The sequence below is a fragment of the Anarhichas minor genome, unplaced genomic scaffold (assembly GCF_050575085.1).
Source record: "Anarhichas minor isolate MPS153535 unplaced genomic scaffold, ASM5057508v1 ptg000155l, whole genome shotgun sequence".
Lineage (NCBI taxonomy): Eukaryota > Metazoa > Chordata > Actinopteri > Perciformes > Anarhichadidae > Anarhichas > Anarhichas minor.
In genome coordinates this window covers 2,678,670-2,687,500 of record NW_027466601.1, presented here as the reverse complement: position 1 = coordinate 2,687,500, position 8,831 = coordinate 2,678,670, and the positions used below count along the sequence as shown (strand labels likewise).

The 8,831-nt window shown below is 50.0% G+C and overlaps 1 protein-coding gene across 1 annotated transcript in view; it reads left to right on the top strand.

The window, feature by feature from the left end:
* The window catches only part of zeb1b (zinc finger E-box binding homeobox 1b), a 48,433-nt gene that overhangs the window by 23,469 nt on the left and 16,133 nt on the right, over nucleotides 1–8,831 (top strand). The gene's annotated exons all lie outside the window — the stretch shown is intronic.

The following is an 8,831-nucleotide window of genomic DNA, read 5'->3' as shown; positions in this document are numbered from 1 at the left end:
CCTGTTGGCCCGTTCGACAAACCCCGATCGGGCCTCCATCTCTCAGCCCCGAGGAGCAGAGACCAGGCATCGGACCAGAACAAGACCGAGCAGAGTGAGGAAACGAGAAAGTCACATCTTTATTCGGCTGGTAGTTGTGTTCGTCCAAACCATTCTCGCACAATCAATCAGGTCAGCGTTGGAGTCTGGCTGACTCACTCTCAAAAGCAACAGTTCATTTTTCCCCTGTTTACAGTGCTGCGATACACTAAGCAAGGTGATATAACAGAGTGTCCCACAGCAGCTGTGTTTGACTCACTGTAGGCCCATTACCATAGATGGCAGAGGGGAGTGAGAGATCTGCGCCCATCGATTGCCCCAGCTGGACCGTCGATACTCCCCATTCGGATTCTGACACGGCGGACTAATGGTCTCCCGAGGGCCGGTGGCAACCAGGCACACGCCCACGCGCCATTCCCAGCACCTCTGGGCGTAATGGACAAACGAGGGCCCCCGTCAATACGTCAATACGTCAATACGTGACGGCCAGCGCTTACCTGCTGCCTCAGCACTAACGACGGCGCCGCTTGCTCGGCCTGTGATTTCTGTTTCTGCAAATCATAGTTTGCGCGTTAGTCATTGCAGTCGTGGTAAAAGGAGGAGGCAACGAGCTGGGAGAGGGGCTCAGTAGATTAGTTTGACCCCCTTGTACACACTCTAGGTGAGGTTTTGCACCATGTATACACACATCTACCCTTTCTGTCTCACCTGGTTTGGCGAGATGGATTTTCGGAGGCGTCCATCCGACGGGACTGCCCGTAGTCCGCCCCCGAGGTTGTTTAACAGCAGGGTAATGGTGTGATCGGTACCGGTTGACTGCTCTTCAGCCGTAGTGGCCCTGGAGGCTGGTGTTGTGGGAAGAAGGGGCTAACCCTTCCTGATCACATGGGGGGGAAAGCCACTTTGCCTGGGGAGAAAGAAAAGGCCATAAGGAGGCAGGGGGGGGGGGGAGGGTTGTTCGTGGAGGACCGAGGTGACAAAAGAGCTTTTGTGGATGTAGGTTTAACGGCGTTAACCCCTTTCTCTCCCTGCTTCACATGACTAACAAGAAACCACTGTGACAACTGAGCAATCGCCCCGGGGCCGTGTGTTTGATTACGCGTTGTGTGTCAGGGGTTGTCCGGGACGTTCGGGCCCTCGGCTGTCTTGTGACAGAGAGTGGTCAGCTGTTGTCAAAATGCCACAAAAAGGAGGATTTTTCAAGCAAACAAAAAAAAAAGGAAAGAGCCCTCACTGCACTTTTGCACGTTAGTGTCAGAATTAGTGAAGCCACAGTAGGTTGTCGACCTGGATCTTCAGCCTGGGCTTCACCGTGGTGTGCTGACCCGCTGATTGCTATAAATGGGGAACTTGCAACGATTTAAAAATTAGACGTGACCAATAAAACAAAAAGGCACTTCTGGGTTATTTCTGCACTTCCACCAGTCCGTGAATGCGTGTACGAGAGAGGGTGTGTGTGTGTGTGTGTGTGTGTGTGTGTGTGTACTGCCTGTTGCCCTACGGCCTGTCCCCTCACTGAGACATCTGTCAGGCAGAGCCGCGGCATCAACGACTGACCTTTACGCCAGCGCAACTGTTGTCCCTCGCTCTTTTTGTTTCTACCTCTTGTTTCCTTCTTGTCTCATACCTTCATTTTACCGTTTGGTTTTCCTCTTTCGCCCTCGTTTCAAACCGTTCATGTCTCCTCTCCCCCAGCCTCCGTCTCCCCCCCCCTCTGCGGTCCCTCCTTTCCCTCAGTCTCTCTGACAGTTTGTGACACTCCCTCCCTGGGGCCGCCATCAGTTCAGACGAGCATCGCGTGTGACAGGCCAGCTTTGTCTTTTTAAACCATTAGCAGCTCCTCTCTGATGCGTTGGGCTGAATGTACAGATGCCGGTGATCAATCTGTGCAGTAAGGTATACTTAACAGGTAAGCGGGATTTAATGAGATTTTCCAGTTGGAGAATTGTTTGCCTGTGCGCCTCCCTCCCTCCCTCCCTCCTCGTAGCCCAGTGTAACCCTCCCTGCTCTGTACTCCCCCACAGTAAACTGTCAAGCCTAATACAGGCAGGAATGTCCAGTCACCTGCTCCTAAAATGCAACAGCCCTGTGCTACACTAACCTAATATAGACCTGGGCCACACACAAGCAGGTTGGATAACACCGTTGTTGCTCATTGCGTATATTTAAACACACACCTCAACGTGGCCCGGCTCAGCTGTTGGGCCACAATGCTACAGCGAGGAAAGCTCAAATCTGAAATCAGTGTATAAATGAGTAGTGTTTATGACATTTTAAATAAAAGCATGCTGTGGAGTGAGCAGAACAGGCTTAAAGAAAGACTGGTAGCATTTGTAGCGTGTTAGCCGTGGCTCCCAGCAGCGCTGAGCCGTCTCACTGTATCTATGACAGAGTTGGATCTGGCTGTGAAATCGGATTCTGTCGTCTGACAACACAGAGCAGGCTTGAACAGTTTGGCCCGCCGCTTGACAAATGATTATCACACACCCCTGAGTACGTCTGCCTATTGTCCAGCACCGTAACGCGCCAGTGGATGATTCCAACACATGTGGGCTCAAACAGCACCGGGCGGTCATATTGCTGACATTAGTTGCAGAAGTGGTTTGGAGAGAAAGGATGAGAGCTACGTGATGAAGTTTGATGCCACTGATGTAACGGACTACATTTAAACGTGGCTGAATACCTTTTGGCAGTTGCTCTAATAATACCCTCACAGAGCCTGTGCTCAGAATGTCACAAACACAAGACACAAACTGGCAAAATCAAAGCGGAAGAAGACCATTATTATCAGTCTGTAGCTGCAGCCTGAATGGAGTCTGACAGGGACATTTCATTTTGCTTGTGACACTCCCGAAACGGGGTTTTGACGGAGGCTAATGTAACATTAGCCCGGTTTGTGTTGGGTCGCCCGTTCTGGTATCAGACAGGGTTTGCCGCTAACGAGGGGAAACAACTGTCGTGTGCCGATGCTTTCCTGTGCAGGCCGAATGTTTCTGCTGCCGTTTTGTTTCAGTGTTTGAGGTGATTTCCAGTGCATGTGTGTGAATATCAAGCCCAGTGCTCAGGTGACAGTTTGTTATTAATCAGTAGGTCTCATAACTGATAGCATTGAGGAAGACAAAGGAGAGAAAACAGTGACAGATGAACCGTAAAAACAAAAGCATAAAAACAGAGCTTACAGAGAGAGCAGGAGGAAGCACGACTGCAGGTTTTCTGGGTTTTACCAGAATCTACAGCAGGTGTTTCCTCTCTTTTTTTTGTCTCCCCCTGCTCACCCACCTACTACATCACTGCTTTCTCAGTCACCTGCCTGCACTGTGCATAGCTGGACTGGTTCAATGGGTGGGCATTCTCTCACCATAGAACTGCTGAGTGTTGGAGAAGTGGAGCAGGCCTCTTCACTGGTGGATGAAAGGAGGGAGGGAGGGCTGGTGCAGAGATACTGTAAGTGGGTAGCAGAGGGTTTAGGCACATGTGTTTGTTGGAGTTTTGTAGTCTTTTAGGAGTTTTTTTGCATCAGGTGAATTGTCTTAACGGTTCGTCATGGCCCTCTGTGATAGATTTGATGGATGGATGTACCCATAGCGACCAAAAAGCCTTCTATGTGCCGAGCATGCCTTTCAACGGCTCGAACGCACACACTCTTCACTCTCACTTAGGTGTACCGCTGTTATTGCCGTTGATGGGGATGTCTCACCTCCAACATAAACATGGCTTGGGGCGACAAGTGTAAACTTGGTGGCGGGGGCATTGCTGAGGATTGTGTGCGTGTGTGTGTGATTCCACCCTCCTGTACACTACCAGCCCACGGGCCTTATTTAGAAGAGCCGAGAGAAGCCAGATGCAGCAACTCTCTGAGGACGCCCAGTGCAACAGAATGTGTGTGTGTGTGTGTGTGTGTGTGTATGGCTCATCACCGTGCTCATTAGCCCCGGAGAGAAATACCATCACCTGCCACTGTGATTCCTACCCAGAACAGCCTTTTTGACCTCCCCTTGGTAGAAAACACTGCTTATTATCCAGGTATCATTGAGGCACAGCAGCACCATCAGGACTAACCGGCACAATGAAACCACGTGGCCTACCAAGCAAAGCCCATAATAGACGCGTTTTAGTCTATTTCTCTTTTGAGACGCATTCCACAATCTCTGAGGTGCAGTTAAGTCCTTTTTATTTGCTTTTCCTTGCGCTCATTACCAACCGCCGACTTCCTTTACACATGGAAGTGTCATCACGCGGATTAAGAGAACAATAGCCGCCATTAGCATTAGTGTTATCATGGAAAGTGCTCATCAGATGGGAGATGAGTGACCCGCGGAGGCCCATTAGCTCACATGCTAAAACCTTGATCAGCGTCATTAGGGATACAAGAGCCCATTGTCGCCAGCTCACCTCTGAAATGATTCACATGGAGAGCTCCGCTCCACAGGTTGTTGAAGTGCTTCGGAAATAATCTCAACCGCTCGCCTGTGTTGTTATTTGCTGCCTGGATCTATCAATGGAACATTTAGCAGTTTTGTGGTCGCACGCAAATCCAGAACTGCATCAAAAGTGACTAATTCTCAGGATTCCTTGGTCCTATTTTTTTTTACTAAACTAGCGCTTCTGCTTTTTGCTTCTCCCAGCCTAACTTAGAACGATGACTAAGAGTCATTGGATGTCATTTGGGGAGTTTTTGGAGCTGAATGTTGTGCTGTGTATCCATGGAGAAGCTGTCCAGGATATGACTAGTCCTAGGTGGGATTGTCCTCCTCTGGTGTGTTTGGTAGACTCTCAGGAAACAGTCTCTTGGGACCCCTAGTGCCCTCTTCGGCTAACTGACAGCACAGTTATCTCTCTTAACTTCTGGAGCCAGCTAGTCTTTGCCTGATGCAAACGGCCTAGCTTGCAGGTCTTGAGGCGGCCTGCGAACAAGCCAACCATGAAACAAAAATCCCCAATTCTTTTGTTTTGTTATAGGCACTCGAGCTGACCTTCCTGACTCTGTGGGAGGAAGGCTGTTGTTTTAACAAAACCGGCAGCGTTTACCTCAGCGCTGAATGAGGCACCTCACCTTGAGACGGCATACTTGAGGTTTTGAATGGCACGGCTTTGTTTTACTTTGGTTTGAGTTGTTTTTTTCTCTTTCTTTTTTGTAGTGGTTGGCTTCCCTGAGAAAGAAACAAATGGCATTGCAGAGCCGCAATGGCAGACTCTGTGACGACAGGGTTCTGTAGTCCTCGAGGATGTCTGCGGTTGTTTGAGCTCTGAATGAGATAAGTGGCGTACCTCAAAGAAAAGGGAAGACTGCGAAAGCCAAGGCTAAATATAGAGACAGAAGAGAGGTACAAGGGGCAGACAAAAACTGTGGCTGCAGCTTATGCTGAGTCAATGTGTCTAATCACAACCAGGACTACAGCAGACCTCAGGATATGTCAGTCGGTTGGCTGAAATTAGCAGCAGGGAGAGCACACATCCTTTGATCTGTCTCTTTAAGACGGGGGGAAGTGTTTTGGTTGAGCATTCCAGACATACCTCCCACACATTCTGGTTGGCCTGCGCGTAAGACGTATAGGTTTACAGATGTCCTTACAGATGATAGATCAAGATAAAGCTCACTCCGGACGGTAATGTGTTTGTTCACAGGCTGTATGTGTTGCTCTGTGTCCTCGTCCAAAGCCAGTCACTCACACCTCGAGGGCCTCCGAGATAGCTCACTCCCACAGAGGTTGAGATACTGCCATTCCTATCTGGTGCGCCCCAGTGTATGAAAGCACAAACCAAGCCATCTGCTGTTGTACAAACACGACTCTGCAGTGATTTTTGAGTTCCCAATGTCTCCTTATTCATCAATCAGGCCGGGATCAAAAGAGTACGGGCCTAAAATCAGTGCCAGCGAGTTTACATAATTACAAATCTACAAAATGAACCCATGTCAAGGGGACATATGGCGCTTGATATCCTGCGCCGACGGATCAACGGCGATATGTCCGCCAAGGTGATCCCCTCAGATGGGGTAATGTTTTGGGAGTAACCCACACAGTCACCCATTCCTTTGCCAGTAATTGATACAGCCTGGCAGGTATCATAACAACACAGCCCCTTTTCCTCCGGGCCAGCACATTGAAGTGTGGCTGAAATGGGCTGTCTGGCTGTGTCTCCCAATGGACTCTGGGAACTCTGCAAAGGGGTGATGAGTGACGGTCAGGGTGGAGAGATTCAAGCAGCTTTGGCTTCAGTCATTAACTGAGCAGTCACTTGGGCACTACTGTAGCAGGCTACAAAAGAGCAAATTAGGTACCGTATTTTCCGCACTATAAGGCGCACTTAAAAGCCTTTCATTTTCTCAAAAAACGACAGTGCGCCTTGTAATCCGGAGCGCCTTATATATGGATCAATTGGTTAATTGGTTGATCCATACTGGTTGTACACGGCGCTCTGTCAAAATGTTTCAGTACGACTGGTAAACTACAAAGCCGCACCGCGGTAAACACCGGTACTGTGCTTACTCCTAGTCCAACACCACTTGTGTGTATAAAGACCCCAAAATGGCACCTTTCAAGAGACACGCTTACGACGCTATTCTATTCTATGCGCCTTATAATCCGGTGCGCCCTATATATAAAAACAGTTCTAAAATAGGCCATTCATTGAAGGTGCGCCTTATAATCCGGTGCGCTTTATAGTGCGGAAAATACGGTACTTTCATTTCACAACAGCTCGTATAAGTTGGATGCTTTGGGTCTTCCGAGGTAAAGGCCTGTAATCAAGCGTGTTACGCTGAAGCTTGTTTGCCTCGCATTGATTTTGCCCTATTACCCAGATCCATCCAGTGTTTGTGAGTGGGAGGGCACTGCAAAAGGGTTAACAAAAAGCCAGGCTTTTATTTTCCCAGGTGTTCAACACACTGCAGCCTCAGGAAGAGAGCAAACTTTTAGAAGTAAGCTCTTCACCTCCTCCACCGACCAGTGCTCTCTCTCAGCCGCGTAGGAGTTGTCCTCCTGTTGTGCTCTAGCATGTTAGCGCTAATGAGGCCAGCTGTCCAAACGCTCAGCCGGTCAGCCAGAAGGGACCGCAGCCTTTGCTGGTGCTAGGTGTTACATCTCCTGTCGGAGCACACATTCTTGTCGCAACACCGCCAACCATTTGGCACAGGAAGACCGCTCTCTGTCCACCTCCCCCACCTGGACCGCTCGCCCATCCTTCACTCTTTCTGTACTTTGCAGCTCCCTGCTTTTATTGTGCCGCTTGGCCGTGGCCGCCTCCCCTTCTGCACACACCAGCACATTGATTCTCTCCCTCTCCAGCTTTGTAGTTGATCATTTTTCTCTCGACACACCGCAGGCGGAGAGTGTCGTCGTTGCAATCGCTGACCTCAGCTCCACACCTGAGTGGCTCTTGCCCTAAACAGCCTCTCAGACTCGTCCTGAAGCGCCTTTCTGTTTCAGAAGTGCTGCACCCTGTTCGGGCTGCTGAATGGACAATACATCACCTGGCAGAGTCTCTCTGGCGGAGAAGAGAGAGGTAGGGGGTGTGAGGCAGACAAGGGAGAGGGGGGGGACTAGTTTATGCAGTCTCACAATACTATATGAATCCAATTAATTATCAGTGTATTTGAATGGGAGTGCTCCCAGGTCTTCAATTGTTCTATTGGCTAGCCTGGACAGCAATCCAGCTACAAAGGATGTGCGTCACCCCTGAACATTTCTTTTGAGATACCACAATGTGGTGACGGTCCCATCATATTAAAGGGGGGAAAAAAGATATTGCGGAGTGAGGGACGAGGAAAGAAGTTGAGAATGAAATAGCTCTCCTGATGAGCCCTGATAGGATTTTGCAGCTGCGGCACAGCGGTGTTGACCCTGCGAACGACTCACCAAATAACAGACCTCCGCCTCCTCCTCCTCCACCACCTTTCATCCCTCTACCCCCGCACCTCCTTCCTCCTTCCCCGATCCCTGCACGTCTACCGAGTTTGCGTGAGCGCCGACCGGTTGTAGTGACCTGTAGCGGTGCGGAGAGAAAGGGAGAGACCTCACTGAAACAATCTTCATTGATTGAAACTGAGGCTCATGATTCTCCCAGATACGCCTCCTCCCGTCAACAAGAAGAAGAAGAAAAAAAACACTTCAGAAAGAAGTGGGCGGGTGGGGTTGGGGTGAGTGAAGAAAAATATTCAGCTTTGTACTGCCAGCGTATTCAGCGAGTGAGTGCAAGCGTGTGTGTGCGCGCATTGTGTATGATGTGAGATAAAGTAGCTGGAGAGGTAGTTTCAGTGCCGCAGCCCGGGCCCTCTGCTGACTGGGCTGCTCTCACTGGAGAATTGATTTGGCCTCCGAGAGGATCTGTAGCTCCCTCAGTGGAACAGAGGGATGGAGGAGGAGGAGGGGGGGTTAGAAATGGAAGGAGAGTGGGCGGAAGTAACACAGGTGGAATTGAGAGGTGGAAGGAACCGGGTGGAAAATGAAAAGAAGACACGGGAACACGCACACTCGCGCACATCTGAGGCAGACAGTCGGTCAGGGAGATTTACTCCCCGTAATAACCCTCTCTGCGGGGCCTGCTGTCTCTGTTGTCTCCTGGCTCCTTCAGCCCATAACACAACCCGACCAGGTCACACCGACTCCCACACACAGGCTCTCTCACACTCACACACACACACACACACACACACACACACACACACACACACACACACACCACTTCAGCCTGCAATCTAATGATCTCACACGCTGGTGCTGCATGTGTTGTCTGCAAGTGCCAATGTTCTGTTTTTTTGTGCGACACGGACTGTTGTTCTCGGATCTTGTCGT